This window comes from Hemitrygon akajei, chromosome 12 (assembly GCF_048418815.1).
Source record: "Hemitrygon akajei chromosome 12, sHemAka1.3, whole genome shotgun sequence".
Lineage (NCBI taxonomy): Eukaryota > Metazoa > Chordata > Chondrichthyes > Myliobatiformes > Dasyatidae > Hemitrygon > Hemitrygon akajei.
In genome coordinates this window covers 81,636,287-81,656,816 of record NC_133135.1, presented here as the reverse complement: position 1 = coordinate 81,656,816, position 20,530 = coordinate 81,636,287, and the positions used below count along the sequence as shown (strand labels likewise).

General features: G+C 40.2%; 1 protein-coding gene across 1 annotated transcript in view; it reads left to right on the top strand.

Annotated features, from left to right (window-relative positions):
* The window catches only part of rgl1 (ral guanine nucleotide dissociation stimulator-like 1), a 267,685-nt gene that overhangs the window by 44,123 nt on the left and 203,032 nt on the right, over window positions 1-20,530 (top strand). The window lies entirely within an intron of this gene.

Below are 20,530 nucleotides of genomic sequence, written 5' to 3'. Positions count from 1 at the left end.
TGGAAGGTCTGTTTGGGGCTCTGAATGGAGTTAAGGGAGGAGGTGAATGGCCAGGTGTAGCATTTCTGTCACCTGTCAGGGAGGGGATATGTGAGTCTTGTAGGAGGGATGAATGGACAAGGGAATCAGAAGGCGCTGATGCCATTTGTTATACCATTTCTTCCACTTTTCAACATCAGTTTGTTTTCCTTGCCGTCCCTCAATTACACATTCATCTTGTTTTAACTGACCTTGTGAAGCACTCGTGCATCAGTTGAACCATTTATGGTCAGTTTAATTCTCTGTAAAAGAACACTAAAATGACCCTCATCTACATTTTGTTGGCCTCTACCTATTAACTGTATCCTTAATCACACAATTTCAATTGGAATTGGAGAAGGAAGGGTTGACAGGACATGGAGCATTCTTGATATTTTCAAACTGCAAACAAGTATTTGATTAATAATGCAGGAATGTTGTCAATTGTTAGATGAGTTTACATCAGAAACAACTACTACTTCAAATCTTAAACTCTCCAATTTGCTTCCATTTTAGATGTGAAGGTTTGAATTATTATTATTAATGTGGTTTGCACATGTTCATTTGAGTTACCAGAAGCTTTTGAGTGCTGCCGTTTTGAGCAAATTGTCATAGGAATGTTGGGCAGATGAGCAGATTAAATGAGCTGCCTGATTTTTTTTTTTCCATTCTGGCATATTGTTTTGGAATAGAGGGTCGGCTTGATTTTCTGAAGATTCAGATCAGAGCTAATAATGAAAAATGTCACTTTCTCAAACTTTGTGATTGGATTGCTGTTTCAAATATAAAAAAAATTCTAGTCTTGCAATTTTCTATTTCAGTTTGAAATTCTGAGCTGCCCGCTACTTACACAATTCAGCTAATTGCTAATCCATAGTCCTTGGCCACATTCGAAGGAATTACTGAATGCTGGGCTGATGTGGCTTCACTTTATTGAGTCATGATGGGTTCACGGTTAAAAATCGGGACATTAATTGGAAAGTTAGTTCTTTACAGCAGCATGTGTAGTCATCAGTCAGCTGGACCTGACCTTGGCAGATTTCCCAGGTTCACTGAGTTATTCAATACCTGAACTCAGAAATGCTGTAGTTAATTGGAAATTTAATGAGAATTTTGTGGACCTTTTTACTACTTGCCAATATTGAAACTACTCTTTCATTGTTTATTCAAAGCCAATGTGTAGAATGCAACCAAGTATGGACCTTTGACTTAAAATATGCAAATCTGTATGTCAGAACTACTACCCACAATATCCATTATATGCATGTGAAATGCTGTAATATTGTGCTTCACACAATTTCTGTACTCTTCCTGAACTGATCATAGACTGAATTTTGCAATGAGCTCTTTGGGCCTCTGTGGGGATCCAGAGAGTGCTGGGCTCTAAGGCTTTTAGAGAAACTGAATTGATTAATTATTTAATAAGAGTTGTTGATCGTTAGAGTTCTTTGTGTTTTTCTTGAGCGACTCGCTCTCTGTAATATCGTCTCCTGGCACTTTCTCTTTAAACTTAAGATTATTTTGATCGGCTCAGGAATTCTGTGTTACTGGTATTACTTAAGCAGACACCTGATTAATGCTAATCACAGTGTCTTAGTTTTGAAAATGTTACATTTTGTGGTATCGCTCGGCCAAATTCTGATGAGTAAACTTTGGTCACCATCTCTACATGGGAGTCTGTCTTTTCTCCACATTTGGATTCCAACATCGCCAGTGCACATCATGACAAGTTTTGTTTCCAGGCAAGACTGATTCTGATTTGATGCTGAACACATGCTATAGGTATCTGCTGCTCAGCTGACATCATCATCTCGTCTTCAGAATTTTGTGTTTGAGTAGTTGATCCATTTCTTAAAGTGGTCCTATTGGATTCTTAAGTAAATGGAGCCACTTACAAAATGAAGAATTCCAAATACAAATCCATGTAATTTTCAAATACAAAATTGTTGCTCTTTTAATTGTATCCAGAAACATATAGTGAAAAATTGTTTCAGTTTTGCTGGGAAAGACTAGCATAGAAGCCTGAAAATACCTTGTAAATTTTGGCAGCTGGTACTTCTAAATGAAATACAAGCCAGGAGCTGTTTTTTATGACCCATCTGAAGTACGTTTGATCCTACAATGCAAACATTTACTTCAGGATTTCCTTTGACATGAGAGAGTGTTATTAAGTTATTGTAATAAACAGGAGATGCAGATGGAGGGGAAAAAGCATTCACAGCAATATGTAAAGTATATCTATCCAAGATGGTCTATTTGTTTTCCCTCTTGGTGCTTCATTGATGGTGGCAGTCCTAATGATTAACTGCTCAGAAAGTATTGATCAAAAGTGTAAACACGAGTAAATCTGCAGATGCAAAAGTGTGCTTTTTTAAAAAAAAGGAGCTGGATCTCCAAATCCTATTGTGAAGCAACATGGCTTGTCATCCACCCTGTGTAATACAATTGAAAGTTATTTTTGGTTCCGAGTTATGAAAAACCGAAGATGACACTTTCTAATATGCAGATCTGGCAGTTAACATTTCTCGAGCTGTGGCTCCTGTAGTGTGGTTACATTAAGAGCAACAATGCAATTTGAACAGGAATATTGAATTAAAAGATTATATATTCCCTCAAATCTGGGTTTTATTCCCTATCCTTGATTAATTTTCAATAGCTGCATGCTTGGGTATTGAGGAGCCAGAGCAGATCAATGTGAAGATCAAGATGAAGATTTAGTTGCAACATTCTAGGAGAAGTTTGGATATATACATGAATTTCCTTAGAAAGTGGTGAATCTGTGGAATTTGTTGAGACAGGCGGCTGTGGAGGCCAAGTCATTGAGTACATTTAAGGCAGAGGTTGATAAATTTTTGATTATGAAGGGTTATGGGGAAGAAGGCAGGAGATTGGGGCTGAGAGGGAAATGAATTAGCCATGCTGGAGCAGACTCTGGGCTGAATAGCCTAACTCTGCTCCTATAGCTTATGGTCTTATTAGAGGCTTGGAAGGCTACATTCAGAGCAGATAATATGAGGGTCTAGCTAATGTGAATCAAATTTAACTCAGTTTTCCAAAACTGATGTGATAACATGGGAATAGTTAGTTTTGATCATGAAATATTAACTTGGCTAAATGTAATATCACCTACATTAGAAGATTGGCATGAAATTATTTTGGAAATATTTAAAATGGAAAAGATGACCTACTCTTTGAGAATTCAAAAAGAAAAATTTAATCAAATTTGGAATAAATGGATAGAATTTATAACCCCAAAGCGAGCAGACTTTGGATGACTCTCCTAATGATTTATACTGCTTTTCTCATCAACACAGTAATATTGCTAATGTAAGCACCCTTGGTTCAATTGTTTACTGTTGGTTTTTGAAAATAGGGAATTAACATAAGTAAAGGAAAAGATTTGGGAAAGGGGAAAAATATGAAAAAATTAAGTAAATAAGTACATAGGGATTGGATAATTATGTTTGGGGATAGGTGCAAACTTGAACGAGTTGGGATATAAAATCCTATAATGGTAGTTACATAAGGTTACATATAATATTTTGGACCAGAAGTAATGGTTCAGAAGAGATACATGGAAATTATTATTAATCCACTATTATTACTATTTTTCTTAACAATTATTGTCATTGCTTAGTCTAATAGGGTGGAATTACAACTGCACGTAATTATCTATTTAAGTGCCTTATTACTTTTTATATTATCTCAATGTGTACTTATGTATAAAAATTATAGATCAAAATTAAACTTTTAAAAAAAAAATTAAAAAAAATTAACTTGGACAAAGGCAATCATGGTACTTGTACATCAAACACCTCTTAAATCAGAAAGACACTCTAGACTATGTCTAGTCTATACCAGCCTGGTCTGGTATATGTAGAATATGGAATAAGTTCTGGTATATGTAGAATATGGAATAAGTTCTGGTATATGTAGAATATGGAATAAGTTTGATGCTCTTGTGGTACATTTGGAGATTGGCAAGTATGATGTGGGCATCACTGAGATGTGGCTGAAAAAATCATGATTGGGAGCTTAACATCCAAGGATACACTGTATCAAAAGGACAAGTTGGTAGGCAGAGGGGGTGGGGTGGCTTTTTTGTGTTTTTCTTTTTATAAAAAGAAACCAAATCCTTCAAGGTGACATTGGATTGGAAGATGTGGAATCCTTGTGGGTAGAGTTAAGAAACTGCAAGAGACAACACCAGAACAGCAATAGCTGTAATTTCTGGGGGCAATTCAGAAGCGGCAGGATAGATCTATCCCAACGATAAAGTATTCTAAAGGGAAGATGAGGCAACTGTGGCTGACAAAGGAAGTCCAAGACGGCATAAAAGCAAAAGGGAGGGGATATAATGTAGGAAAATTTAGTGGGAAGTTAAAAGATTTAGAAGTTTTTAAAAACCAACAGAACTCAACTTAAAAATCCATAAGAAAAGATTAAATATAAAGGTAAGCTAGCCAAGAATACCAAAAAATTTCAGATTTATAAAGTGTAAAAGAGACAAGAGTGAATATCAGACTGCTGGAAATGACACTGGAGAGGCAGTAATGTGGGACAAAATCATAGTGAATGAACTTGGCTATCTTGCATCAGTCTTCACTGGAAGACACTAGAAGTATGCCAGAAATGTGAAAGTGTTAGGCAGAAGTGAGTGTAGTTGCTATTACTATGGGGAGGGTGCTTGGGAAGTTGAAAGGTCTGAATGTAGGCAAATCACTTGGAACAGATAGGCTACATCCCAGGGTTCTGAAGGAGACAGCTAAAGAGACTGTGGAGACATTGGTAATGATTTTCAAGATTCTGGAATGGTTCCAGAAGAGTGGAAAATTGCAAATGTCACTCCACTCTTTAAGAAGGAAGCAATTGTATGCAAGTTAGCCTGATCTAGTAGTTGGAGTCTGTTATTAAAGATAAGGTTTTGGGGTACTTGAAGGTGCATGGTTTTAAAACAAAAAGGCCAAAGTCAGCATTGTTTCCTTGGGGAAATCTTGCCTGACAAATCTGCTAGAATTTGTTGAGAAACTAACAAGTAGGATAGACAAAGACGAGTCGGTGGATGTTTACTTGGATTTTCAGAAGGCCTTTGGCAAGGTGCTGCACATGAGGCTGCTTAGCAAGTTAAGTGCCCATGGTACTACAGGGAAAACTAGCATGGATGGAAGACTGGCTGACTGACAAGAGGTAAGGAATGGAAGAAAGGTGCCCTATTCGAGTTGGCTGCCAGTAACTCATGATGTTCTGCATCACTATTGGGGCCACATTTCACATTATATGTCAACAATTTGAATTGATGGTTTGATGGCCAAGTTTGTAGATGATACAAAGATGGGTGGAGGGGCAGGTAGTGTTGAGGAATGTACTTTGGTAGAAAAAATAAACATAGACTATTTTCTGAATGGAGAAAAAATTCAAAAATCCTTGTGGGGGTCCAGAGGAGGTTCACGAGAATGATCCCAGAAATGAAAGGGTTCAAAATATGAGAAGAGTTTGGCTCGGGGCCTGTACTTGCTGAAGTTTAGAAGTATGAAAGGGAATCTCATTGAAACCTATCAGATATTGAAAGGCCACTGGAGAGAGAATGTTTTCTATAGTGAGAGTCTAGGACCAGAAAGGACAGCCTCAGACTTAGAGGAATGTCCATTTAGAACAGATGTGGAGAAATTTCTCTAGCTCAAGGGTGGTGAATCTGGAATTCATTGCCATGGACAGCTGTTGGAGGCAAAGTCATTGAGTATATTTAAAACTAAGGTCCATTAGGTTCTTGGTCTGTGTGGTTATGGGGAGAAGACAGGATAATAAGTCAGCAGTGATGGAATGGTCTAATTCTGCTCCTTTGTTTTATGCTCTTGTAGTTTTCTGCCTGATCTGATATACCTGCACCCAGATTATAGGCCTCCATACAACTTCTCATTGCACATTCACATCACTTTGAGTGAAGTAGTTTACCCTCAAATTCCCCTTAAATATTTCACCTTTCACCCTAAACCTATCAGTAGTTCTACTCTCGCCCACTCTGAGGGAGGAAAATACTGCATGCATTCAGCCTATACACTTCAAATCTCCTCTTGCTCTCCTGTGCTCCAGTAAATAAAGTCCTAACATTCAATCTATCCCTGTAACTTGGATCCTTGAGTCCTAGCAATATCTGTGTAAAATTTCTCGGCACTCTTTCAATCCTATTGCTATCTTTGTGGGTGACCAAAACTGCACACAATACTCCAAATTTGGCCTCACCATCTTATAAAACTGCAATGTAACAATCCCAACTCCTGTATTCATACTGTGATTTATGAAGGCCATTGTGCCAAACGCTCTTTTCAACCCCATCTACTTGTGATAATACTTTAAAGGAATTATGGATCTGGATTCTCAACCAGTCCTCTCCGTGTACTAAACTCACTGTTTAAGTCCTCTCTGGTTTGTCCTCTCAAAGTGCTTCATCTTGTACTTGTCTGCATTAAATTCCATCTGCTATTTTCAGCCCATTTTTCCAGCTGGACTGAGCAGCGATCCCGGCAGCACACCACTGACACAAGGCTCCAATCAAAGACAACCTTCTAATAGTATCTGGTTTCTGTAGCCAACATTGAATGCAATTGTCTACTTCATTCTGAATGCCAAGGGAGTTGACATTCATGACCAATCTCCCATGTGGGACTTGGTCAAAGGACTTGCTAAAGTCCATGTAGATAATGCCCGTCATAAGTCTTCTTGATAACTTCCTTCAGACTTTAAATATGTTTAGACATGGCCTACCACGCACAAAGGCATGTTGACTCTTCCCAATTAGGCCTTTTTTTATCCAAATACTTGCATTGGTCTCTTGGAGACCTTCCAATAATTTATCCACTGATATCCAACTCTCAGCATATTATTTCCTGTTTTTCCCTTAGAGCCTTTCTTAAACAATGAAACAACATTAGCTGTCCTGTGGCACCTCACCTGTGGCTAAGGGTAGTTTAAATACCTCTGTCAAGAATCCAACAATTTCTGCACTAGCCTCACACGAGGGCCAAAGGGTGCCTTGTCAGGCCCTGAAGTTTTATCACTCTAAGCACCACTTCTGCAATCCATGATCTCACTTTTTTTTTTCTCATTCTGTATCCTTCACCTAAGTAAATATAGGCAGAAATTCATTTAAGGTGTCTGCCATCTCTCTTCCACCCATAGATGACCCACTCCGAGCTGTTCATCAAAAAGACAAATTTGACACTTGCTACTCTTTTGCTCTTCATGTAGTTATAGAAGCCCTTGGTTCCTTGGGTCATCGTAGTTGGGGGTGGGTGGGTTAGTGGAGATGAGGTCCCACTGCCTATTAAGTGTTCCCAATAGCGTGCATCTCAAATACCCTCTGGCAGCCAAATCCATTTCCTGGCGGAACCATTTCTACTGACCGGAGAAGGGGAAAATGCAGGTTACTGGCGCCTTAAAACCAGGTGCTTTGGGCTGATGAGGCTTATCAGCTATAGTTGGCAGCTCTCTTAGGAGAAGGAAAACTCTGATCTTAAACCTCCGCTGCCTTGTACCCACTCATGGGGAAGGCTTCGGGAGTAAACCCAGAGAAAAATCCAGAACTGGAATCCCCAAGGCAGTTCTACGTTGTCCAATGCTGACTGGCAACTCCTGTGACACTCCTAGTGCCAAACTGTGCTGGTCTCTGGAAGTATTTTGCAAAATGTGTAGCTTGGCAGGTTGATAGTCTGAGTTGTTCTCCGATCTTGGCAATTTACTTGCAGACATTTTGCCACATGCATTGTCAATGCGCTGTTGATTGTGGTGTGTCTGCCAAATGCTTGACCTTTGTATATTTTTCAATCAGCTTATTGGACTTCATTACAGAAATTCTATTGTGATGGGAGAGGAAATCTTGTCACTGATTTGCTGTGTGGCAAACTTCATGTGTTGTGGGCAAAATTCCTGACCCCATCGGATCATTAATAGGATCAACATCTACATGTTTGTTTACAGAATTGTTTACTGTAAACCATGCTTCTGAGAATTCTCTTCCATGCCACATTTGCTAGTGCTATGACTTGTGTTCAGTCAAATATGTGCCCCTCTTGATCTTCATGGGTAGAGACTAGGTGAGCTGAACATGCCACTTGATGTTCATGGATAGTTCTCCTCCAGTTAGGCTGACATAACACTTGCTGCAGTTCTTGCATTGGATTTTGTATACTAAATCAGTCTTGTCTAATAACTTGGTTCATTCTTTAGTTCTGCAAAATACTCTCCTCAGTTTTGCTGTTGGCTTGTGCATGACTGAAATTCCATGTTCCCAGAGCAGCTGGGCCAATGTATTGGTGTCTAGAGACCCTTTGGATTCATCATCTGTATGGAGCGGAATCCTGCTGTATGGGTAACAGTTTGCTTACTCTCCATATCACACTTCCCTGGCTGATTGATGATTTGGATTCCAAGGATGCGATATCCATGGTCAACCACAGCTAATGGAGGGCCTCTAGTAGCACCTTGGGATTCTGTTTCATCTGGTCTGCCAGATGAACCTCATGTCCTCTTTTAGCCCTCCCGATTTCTCTAATGTTTTCTTGCATTTCACGTGCTTCATTTGATCATAACTACTTGTATCTATTTATATGCCTCCTTTTTCTTTACCAGGGCACCTCTATATATATCTCTCTAACCAAGGTTTCCTAAACCTGTTATCCTTGACTTTTATTCTAACAGGAGCATACTGATTCTGTACTCTCAATATTTCACTTCTGCAAACCTCCCACTTGCCAAGCATCTCTTTGACGTAAACCAGCCTGTCCCAATCCACGGCTGTTTGGTCCATCTAATGCAATCAAAATCCTCTTCCAGTTTAGCATCTTAACCCGAGAACCAGTCCTATCCTTCTCCACAATTATCTCGAAGCTAATAGAAATCAAAGTATTTAGTTACCTAAAATTTTCTTCATTTACATGGGATAATTCTAATAAGCTTTTGATAAAGTACATGTGCCTGTACTGAAGTACAATAATCAGCCTGTTTTATGTGGATGTTTTGTCAATAGCCGATCAAAAGACCTCAAAGTAAAAATAGACGTTCTTGATTTAAACAATGAGCAAACTAATTCTAACCTATTAAACACACTGATCATGCATGCAATGTATCGGAGACAATTCTACTGATTGGTATGATGCAGATGTGATGGATGGCCTCTATTGCATCAACAGAAGCTGTTTGTACTGTTCCTGCATGTGCTTTGGAACATGGTGATCGCATACAGGAATGATAAGGATATTGTACTGCTTCAGATTGCATTCAGGGGGCAGTAAGAAAGGCTAGAGATCTTGAGCAGAATCCACTGAGTCATGGCTCCAAAGTGTATGTTTGGTTCTGAATCATTATGTTTTGGGATTGGTCAAGATTGTGTGCCCACACTTGCCATATTTCAGAGACTTGGGCACACTATCTTGACTGATGTTTCTGTGTCTCGTGGAATGAGATATCATACTGCAATCAGTGCCATTCTTGTGCATGCAGCAGCTCCCGGATCAGTATTTTGGAGAAGAGAAAGAGAAGCCACCCTGCTTCTATTTCTATTCTTCACTATCAATTTTGTGTCCTGTTGCATGCATTTAAAAACTAGTGTTTCTGAAGTATTTTAGTTGTAAAGCCAGGTTGGTGTGCCAGTGGCAACTATTTGTTTAAAAGGGTTAGTTTAATTTTGACTACAGTAATCAACTTTCTCTTAAACTGCACAGCTTACCAACCGAGCGCTTCCTCTGAATCTATGCCTCCCGTCATATTTTGTTCTTTAAACATTAGTTAGACCTGCCCACTGCACCATTGTCCTTTCGCTTCCTACAACCCAGACTAGACTGTGACAGTGTGCCAAGAATAACACAGACAGGAGGGAACTTTGTTTTTGTGCCATCGTTATGTCGCACTGACTTGTCTTCTGCGCCTCATGAGCCATTATGTTTGTTTAGGTACACATAAGAACAGCTAGTTTGGTTTATGGGCAGTTCTGTTTAATGACAACTGAGCCAGTATTGTTTTTGCTTCAAATTAATTAGCAATGCTAACAAGTTTAAATTCTGCATTGCATCGAACAGCAAGAATTTCTTCACTATTCTGTATTCTACTTGGTGCAGATAAGTTTTCTGTGTTAAGTAGCGTTATCTCATCCAATAAAACTGATCAAAGGAACTGGTTTAATTTGTGACTACTTTCCAGTAGATTATCAATGTGCACATAATCAAAATCTGCCCCATTCTACTTGTCAGTCAATCCATGTTGTTTTCCAGTAAATCTTAGGGCCCCACTGACAGGACTTTATTTTCTGCAAGAGTGTGGCTTTCTAATTTTTGTTTTTCGGTTTCTTTGTGTTAAGTTTCATCTGCTGTCCAAGAAAGTTCTCCAGCTGTGGTGTGTATAGGGTTTTCAGTGTGTCTCATTCCAAGTGGGCTGTTTGGATAAATCTGGGTGGGAGTGTGGGAGGGGAAAGCATAAATGTAGCAAAGTTCAGTAGAAGGGCAGGGGGCCTGGAGAGGAATTGGATCTGAGCAAGGGGAAGGAGGAGTAATTGAGACAATACCAGCTGGAAGCCTCTTGAACACTGAAGACTGTTTTATGTTGGTAACACCATATTAATGTCAGTTTTGCTCCATCTGCAACAGATCATTGTAGAAGTAATATCAGTAAAGAAGATTACACTTGAATACAGACATGAGGATCAGTGCTAAAATAAATTACTTCATATAATGGAAGTTAAGTTTTTCTTCAAATCAAAGATTAAAGACCGTTCCTGCAGCCAAAAAAATGATTTTGTGCAGATGTTCAGATCTGTGATGTTATGAATTCAATCCTTGTTTAAAATTTAGATAATTTTGACTATCTCAGTGCAGCCTCAAGACAATTACTGATGACATAGAAAAAATGCTGAGATAGAATTGAGGCACTGTAGTGCTGGTCAAAGGTGCTTACTCTTTAGTAAAATACTTTTTACAACACATTCTGTGAACTCTAATCATCATGAGCTAGTCTAAATCCTTCCAGGCAAAGAAACTTGACAATATTAAAAACAGCCATTGTGCCAAAGATACGGAAAATCAAAATAAGGCCTGTGCTAACTAACAGTGAAGCAATGGACAAGCAAAGCTTTGTGCCATGTAAAGAAACATGAGTGGAGATAACAATTTTGGCACATTTAAAAGTATGTGTTAACCATTTCACTTCCATGGTACTGCTTGTTCCTAGTTGTAGATTTTTCTTCCAAATTGCAATCCATGAAATTTAAATTTAAAAGCAATTGTTTCTGTAAAATATTGGTGTCTTTTTGTCTTAATTGTCTGAGGATCCAGAGTATTGCTCAGAAATAAGATGAGATAGGAGAGAAGCACAAAATGAAGAATTTGATTTCATGCCTGTGTTGCAAAATTATTTTGTACTTTTGTCTATAGAACATGGCCTACACCAAGTCTAGGAATCTAATCCACTAATTCTCTAAATGCTGGAAATCCAGACTAACATGCAAAATGCTGAAGGAACTAAGCTCATCAGGCAGCATCTGCGGAAAGGAATAAACAGTTGTTTTGGGCCAAGACCCTTCACGACTGGAAAGCAAGAGGGAAGAAGTCAGAATAAGGTGGGGAGAGGAAGGAGTGCAAGCTTGAAAGTGATGGGTGAAGCCATGTGATGGGGGAGGTAGGTGGACATGGAAGAGGCTAACGTGAGAAGCTGGGAGGTCTGGTGGAAATGGTAAGGGCTGGAGAAGAAGGAATCTGCTGGAGGACAGTGAGCCATGGGAGAATGGGAAGGAGGAGGGATGCAGGGGGGGAGGTGATAGGCGGGTGAAGAGAAGAGGATATGGGGAAGCCAGAATGGCGAATGGGAGAGAAGTGGGGAGAAATTATCAGGTTGGTGTTCCGACCATCAGATTGGAGACTATCCAGGTGAAGTGCTACTCCTCCAAACTGAACAGAGGAGCAATGAATCAACATATGGGAATGGGGATTCAACTTAAAATAGTTGGCCACCAGGAGATCTTGTTGTGGATGGAGCCAAGGCGCTCGAAAAGCGGTCCCCTAATCTGTATCAGGTCTTGCTGATGTTGAGGACGCTGCACTGGGAGCAGTACGTATGGTAGATGATCCTAACAGATTTGCAAGTGAAGTATTGCATCACCTGGAAAGACTGTTTGGGGTCCTGAATGGTGGGTGATGGTGGAACTGAATGGACAGGTGTAGAACTTCTACTTGCAGGGTCAAGTGCCAGGAGGGAGATCAGTGGATAAGTGAGTTAGAGGTTTCTCCTTGTGGGGAGAAGGTAAAGATGAGTTCAGTAGTAGGATTCCATTGACAATGGCAGACGTTGAGGAAGCTGATGCGCTAGATTTGAATGCTCATGGAGTGTTAGGCAAGGACAAGAACTCTATCCCTGAAAAAGGCAACAGGAAGATGAGATGAGGGGGATGTCCAGGAAATGGAGGAGATGTAGGTGAGTGCAGTATCAATAAAGTGGGAAGAGAAATCCTGTTCTTTGAAGGAGGAGGAAATCTCTGTACTGCAAAGGAAAGCCTCGTCCTGGGACCAGATGTGGCAGAGATAGAGGAACTAAGAAAAGACAATGGTATTTTTACGAGTGATGGCATGTGACGAAGTGCAGCTAAGATGATGGCTGATACTGATAAAAAGATATCAGAAGCCAATGATAGTAACAGATTAAGAAGGAGAAGAGGTGTCAGAAATGGACCAAGTGAATTTGATGGCAGGGTGGAAGCTGGATGCAAAGTTGATGAATTTGACAAGTTCATCATTGGTACATAAAGCAGTGCCAATACAGTTGTCAATATAGTGCAGAAAAAGTTGGGGAGCATTACCAGTGAAGGCTTGGAATATGGACTGTTTAATATAGCCATATAATAGGCAGGGATAGCTGAGGCCCATGCGAGCCAAAAGAGAAATTGTTGAGTGTGAAGACCAGTTTTGCCAGATGGAGGGTGGTGGTGGAGGGAAACTGGTCAGGTTTGTCAACTATCTTATTATTGTCTTTGTCCTGGAGAGATGATTTTAGGATCTTGCAGTTTGAATGTTTAATGCTGCATCATATTCAAAGTGTCACTGGTTAATCTGTTCAGCACCTTACAATATTTAATTTATGCGCTTTATGTGTAATCCATCTGTAGATTTCATCCTTGCTTTCATAAGTTATGTTATGTGTATTACAGTGCTTTATGACATGGTTTGGAGAAACATTCTCATTTGACCACATATGTATATAGTTAAATGACAATAAACTTAACTTGATTTGTGTTTGATTCAAATGCTTAGTTTAGAATGATTGTCTAAATGACTGCTTTATTGACTTTTGCTATATTTGACTGAATTGCCTTGCAATGTACTAATCAACATTTTTATAATGGAGTTTCAAATTCTGTATAGTGTTCTATATTTTTGCCATAAAAACCTAATCTCTAAATCATTTTAGTGGCATTTTGGAGAACTGTTGATTTAAGATGAATGACTTTGATTTTGGAGCCTGATTCGGAAGGGCACATTTCACCGTGATCAACCATTTCCAGCACACTTGCACAAATAAGTCTCCTTTTGAGTCAGTTTTAAGATTATCCAATAATTTACTCTATATAAGAAGCACTGTGTTCCAGCTTGACATTGAACAGATACGTTAGATATTATTCATAACCTGTAAATCATTTAGTGCCAATAATATGTTCTGACTTCAAGTTTACTGTTTGCCATCTTCATGATCACCAATGCTTAATTTTTTGGTCTCCAATCCTCATTACAAATCTTTGTATTACTTAACACTCTTCCCTTGCCCAAGTCAACACTGGGACTCTACAGTAGAAATCTTTCTCCTCCTCAAAAGCAGAAATGTAGTCTGGGTTCCTTCTCCCACAAGCCTGTTGAATCTCCTCCCTCTACAAGTGCCATTCACACTTTTTTTGTCAGTTATGAAGATTCTCACTCAACAGCTTTTGCCACACCGCTCCTTCTCTTTTGTCTTTTGACCTAGAGCTCGATGCATATCTTTAGTTCTCTTTTGAATCCTTTGTGTAAGCAAATGTAAAGTAAAAACAACTGTACCATTTCCACCATCTGCCCTGTATGAAACCATTTTACTGCCACCTGACTTCAGAAGGAGATGATAACAAAGAGTCATATTTCTTAAATCTATTTCCACTTGATGAGAATAAAATCAAAATAGTCCAACTATAGTTCTATTATGCATGCATAATCCACGTTCACATTCTATGTACTTGGTTTATTTGAAAGGAGCTTGTTTATGCACTATCACTAGCAGGTGATGGGTATTCTTCATCGAATAAACTTCAGTAACAATTGAGAAATTCTGTTTTGAACTGAAACTGATGCAATGTAATCAATTTAGAGTCAAAAACCTCTACAGCACACAGGCCTTTCAGCCCATCTAGTCCATGCCAAACTTATTCTGCCTAGTTCCGTTGACACACACCATAGCCTTCCATCATCCTCTCATCCACGTACTTATCCAAACTTCTCTTAAATGTTGAAATCAAATCCACATCCACCACTTCCTCTGGCATCTTATTCCCTGTTCTCACAACTCTCTCAGCGAAGAAGTTCCCCCTCAGGTTCCCCTCAAATATTTTAGCTTTCACCCTTGACTTGTGAGCTCTAGTTCTAGCTTCACCCAATCTCAGTGGAGAAACCCTGCTTGTATAAACCTATCTACACACCTCACAATCTCCCTTCATTGTCCTATGCTCCAGGGAATAAAGTCCTAACCTTTTTAATCTTTCCCTATAACTCAGATCCTGAAGTTCCAGCAACATCCTTGTAAACTTTGTCAATTTTGTTCATATCATTCCTGCAGGTAGATGACCAGAACTGCTCACAATACTCCAAATTAGCCTTATCAATGTCTTGTAAAACTTCAGCTAACATCCCAACTTCTCTACGCAATACTCTGATTTATAAAGGCCAATGTGTTAAAAGCTCTCTTTACAGCTTATCTATCTGTGACAACAGTTTCAAGGAATTGTAGATCTGTATTCCCTGATCCCTCTTCTACCACACTCTACAGTGCCCTGTTTATTGTACAAGTCCAACCCTGGTTTGACTTCCAAAAGTGCAACACCCCACACTTGTCTGCATTAATTTCCATCTGCCATCTTTTCAACCCATTTTTCCAGCTGGTGCAGATCACACTCCAAGCTTCCTCACTGTCCACTACACTCCACAGTAACCTGCTTCAATGAGTATTGTCCAGTGGCACTGATCTCAAATACAAGTGCTTTGAGCGGCTGGTTATGGATCTCATTTAAGTCCCATCTTCCTGCTGCATTGGACCCTTTCCAATTTGCTTATCACTCGAGGGGAAAACTTGGAATGTCCATCTTGGGAAAACTGTGCCTCATATGCCAGGATGCTGTTCATTGGCTTCAGCTTGGCATTTAATACGATCATTCTTCAGAAGCTGTGGGTAAACCACCCTTGTTAGGTCTCAACACCTCTCTCGTTAACTGGATTCTAGACTTCTTGATGGGCCACAGTCAGTCCATGTTGATGGAAGCATCTCTAGTCCCATCACACTGAGCACTGGTGCCCCAGGGTTGTGTGCTCAGCCTGCCGATCATTGTTGCTGACCCTTGACTGCTCTGCTAGATCCAGTTCAAACTGAATCCTCTTTTGCTGATGACATAACAGTGGTTGGCTTCAAGGGTGAGTTTGGGACCAAAGGACATGGCCTTAAGTTAGAGGGACCTCCGTTTAAATCCGACGAGGAAGAGTTTTATTTTAGCCAGTAGGTGGTGAATCTGTGGAATTATTGCCACAAAAAAGTGAAGGCCAAGTCACTGAGAATATTTAAAGTGGAGGTTCATACTTCTTCATTAGTCGGGGTGTCAAATGTTACAGGAAGAAGGCTGGACAATGGGGTTGAGCAGCTCTAATTCTGCTCCTATGTCTTGTGGTCATCAACAAAGACAAGACGGCACACAGAGGGGGTAGAGCAGTTGGTAGAATAGTGCAAGCAAAGCAATTTGAGTCTCAATGTGAACAAGTCCAAAGAGAGGGGAGCAAAACGAGTTGGATCAGCAAGTTGGGAGTGCACATAACTGGCAATCTCACCTGATCCCTCAAACCACCCCTTTGGTCAATAAAGCACAGCAGTGTCTCCACTTCCTGAGGAGATTGAGGCCAGTGAGGCTTCACCTCCCCCCCCCCCCACCCCAAATTTAACTAACTTTTACAGGAACACCACTGAGTCATTGCTCATCTGGAATGGGAATTGCAAAACATCTGACCACAAGTTCCCACAAAGGATTGTGAAGGCTGCTGAGGATCATCAGGGTCTCTTTTCCATCCATTAGTGATATTTATCTGAAGTGCTGTATACCCAGGGCCTTTAGCATAGTCAATGGTCTGTCCCACTTGTCTAAGAATGTCTGTGATCTCCCTACCATTAGGCAGGAGGTAGTGTAGCATTAGGACAAGTGCTGTTAGAATGGGAAAACGGGTTTCTTTCTCCAGGCCATGTGACTACTGAACTCCTTGCTTCCACCCAGGTCTCTTCATGTATGAAGTGTCAGTAGTGTTATACTGACTGCTTTGGAGTCCTTTCCAAACCTCCAACACTGGAGTCCCAGTCAATTTCTGGAAAGTTAAAAAATCACCTACTATCACATCTTTATTTTTCTCTCAGCTGTGTGCTATTGCTTTACAAATTTGCTTCTTTAAATGCCGTTTGGTGGTCTATAATATAATCCTATTAGTATGGTCATCCCTCAGTTCCACCCAAATATCCTCATAGACGAGCTGTCCAGTCTGTACTGTTTGAGCACCTCCTTGATATTTTCTCTGACTAGTAATGCCACACCTCCCCAGTTAATCCTTTCCACTCTATTGCATCTAAAACAGTGGAATCCCAAAGTACTGAGCTGCAGTCCTGCCCCTCCTGCATCCAAGTCTCACTAATGGCTACAAAGTCATAATTCCATGTGCTGATCCATGCTCTAAACTTGTCTACCTTACTCACGATACCCCTTGCATTGAAATAGATGCAACTCGGAACACTCATTTCACCGTGCTCAGTTTTTCCAGTTCCTGTCTTTGTAGGTAGGCTTTACACCTTCTAATCAACAACTACCCCACTATGTGCCCTGGTACTCTGGTTCCCATCCTCCTGTAGCACCAGCAAACTTTCCCACAAGGATGTTGGTCCCTTCCAGTTCTGGTGCAAGCTCTGTTTGTACAGATCCCATAAACTCTGGAAGAAAGCTCAATGATCAAAAGATCTGAAGCCCTCCCTCCTGCACCATCTCCTTGGCCACGTGTTGACCTGTATTGCCTCCCTATTTCTAGTCTCACTAGCATGTGGCATGGATAGTAATCCTGGGAATACCATCCTGGAGGTCCTGTCTGTGAACTTAGCATCTAACTCTCTGAACACTCTCTGCAGGACCTCATCACCTGTTCTGCTTGTGTCATTAGTATTGACATAGACCACAACCTCTGGCTTCTCAACCTGTTCAAGAAGAATGCTATGCACTCGATCAGAGATGTCCATGACTGTGCCATGTAGGAGGCAACATACAATCCTGAAATCTCGTTCTTGTCTGCAGAGCCTCCTGTCTGTTCCCTTAAACAAGGAATCCTTGTCACTATTGCTCACTTCTACCTCCTTTTGTGTGTCAGAGTCAGACTTGCCGGATTCCAGACTGCTGCAGCTTTCCTCTGCTAGATTGCCCCTCCCCCAGCACCCACCAACAGTATCTGAAACAATTTACTTGTTATAGAGGAGAACGGCCACAGCGGTATCTTGCATTGGCTGCCTATCCCCTTTCCCTCTCCTGACAGTCACCCAGTTAGTTGTGTCCTATACCTGATGTGCAACTACCTCCTTGAATCTCCTGTCAATCAATCCCTGGTCTCCAGATGCCTCTGTACTAATATGGGATTGTTCACATCAAAATAATACCAAATGAGCTTTGCCCAAGTTCCTTCTGATTTTCAGTCTACTTGGTTTCCTTTTTAGCAGCTGCTTAGAAATAACTACTGTATAGGACAATTAGATCCCCAAATGACCACATTTTTCTGGGTGCTTAAGTTGGGCTTTGTAAAATTCTGTAAAGAAAAATGCACTCTGTTCCATCCCTGCTGGAGGTCTTCATGTACTTTGAAAATGGAACCTCAATAGTTAATTTTTAGAATGCAACTGGAATATGGTAGGATATTCCAGCATTGTCACATCCACACCAGCATTGTGTCAGGGTTACTGTCGTATGGAGGTACAGTATAACTACTGGCAGGTAATGTGCTGTATCTAGTTTATGATTGCACCATTCCTTCATCTACATCTGTGCTCAGGGTTTTTTTTTTGAGGTAGCCCCGATGCTGCAAAATATTTTAGAAATCAAATTGTGACCAGACAAATATTTGACACTTTAACATTCTTTAATTAGTTCAAGAATTGAATATTATTCTTTTCAATCATTCACCATCTCTTTTCCAAACAATTGAGCTAAATTGCATCAATACTATGTGTCACAGGGCTGCAATAAGGCTTCACGATGGACCAGAGCTGGTGAATGTGGTGGAAACTGCTTGGACTCCTTGAACGCTGCTTTGTTTCTCTGTCCATTTTTTTTCTTTTGTTTTGGCAACTTGTATGGAGCTCCTATCACTTCAGACCATTATTTATTTTTGTTTAAGCAATAAAGAAGTTCACCTCTGTATCCAACACCACTTTAATCCTGTCCTTGTCTCTTCAGCATCTATCTGGCACACTTACCTTTGTACAATTGTACTAGAAAGGTACAAGTTGCACTTCTAAATGCACTTTGTGCTCCTACTGACTTTTCAGATGCCTTCCCAATAGAAAATGATTCATCTTGTAATTGTAAAAATGAGTATGTAACCTGTTTAGTCCTTTGAATCTTTTTGGGTATCTTGCATCACATGCTTAACAGAAGATTAACAACAGTTGTAGAGATCAAAACTCCTAGCTAAATAAACTAGTATAAGTGAAAATTTAAATGTAGAGAGAACATGGAATAGTACAGCACAGGCACAGGTCCTTCAGCCCATAATGTAATGCTGAACCAAATAAATTACTAATCAAATGGTCAGCTAGACTAATCCCTTACTACACGATGTCCACATTTTTCAATTTTCCTTACATTCATGTGCCCGTCTAAACATCTCTTTGAAAATCTCTAATGTATCTGCCCTAATACCATTCTCCTCTTAATTCCTCCTTTAACAATCCAGTTAGGCTGCGTCTGGAGCATTGCATACAGTCCTCTAAACCTATCAAACTGATAGTTAGTCCATTGCCAACTTATTTGCAAGATGTTGAGTTAATGTGAATTAGAAAATTTGTCACCTGTTGAGGTGAAGGAATTTGTGGAGTGCAACAAAAGGGTGACAGAATAAGTTTAATTGAATAACTTTCTCTCAAGGCACAGACGCATTTCAGATTTGGATTAGTTTATTCAGATTTATCATACAATTAAGTTTGGTGTTCACATTCAACCTTCTTATGCCATTTAAAATTTTCCACAACTAATCCTGTTAATGCTTTTGATTGGAAAATACCCTTGGATTCTAAATTGTTACCTCAATTGCAGTAAATGAAGACATTTCTGGCCCTCCCTTGAGCAGATTTGTGCTCACAGCATAGGGTACTGGCTTCCAAAGGATTCAAGTACGTTTATTTATCCAAGTGTGAATGTAGCATACAACCCTGATATTTGTCTTCCCACAGACAGCCACGAAACCAAGAAAGCCATTGAAGCCATTCTAAGAAAAACATCAACCTCCTTAACCCCCTACGCAAGAAACATAATTGCGCAAAAGGCAACAAAAAGAACGAGTGAAGACACAAACTACAAAACACAAAAATGACTGAGTCCATATTCAGTTCAGCTCAGTGTTCATTATCTGGAGACAGCCCTAATTCAAAGCCCTGAAAAACACATAATGTGAGTTACGGTCCGATCCACAAAATGGTTCTATTAAATCTCGCTCTGATAGCATCGAGGGAGCGATAGATCATTTGAATGCAGGGACCTTCCTTCAGGAGCTTCGAGTGGGGGGGGGGGGGGGGGAGAGCGAGAGCATCATGCAGCCACCTTGTTCAGCTGAAGCGAGCAAGAAACTGGTAGTTGGTGCTAAATACTTGCCTTGATATTTTCAATCCTCGACACTTTAATCAGTGAGAAATGGAGTCGATCTTGGGCTTTTTGTCCTCGGAGGCCGCTCGCCTCCCAGATCCCTCTCGGAGACAGCAAAGTGCCAGATTGCTCAATCAGCCTGAAAACAAACCATCAGACTGTAGATCACAGGCCCCAACAGTACCAAGAATGACATTTGAAAGAAAAAGAATGAAAAGACATGAACAAAGCAGTTTCATGGACCATCATGAGGATGTCATCTATGGTGGCATGGTTTGCTGGCGCCATCTTCTCCCATCTGAAGGGTTTTAACAATAGCTTAAAAAAACATAAAATTGCATTCCATTCTGACTGATTTGTACAACCCTAGTTCCTTTA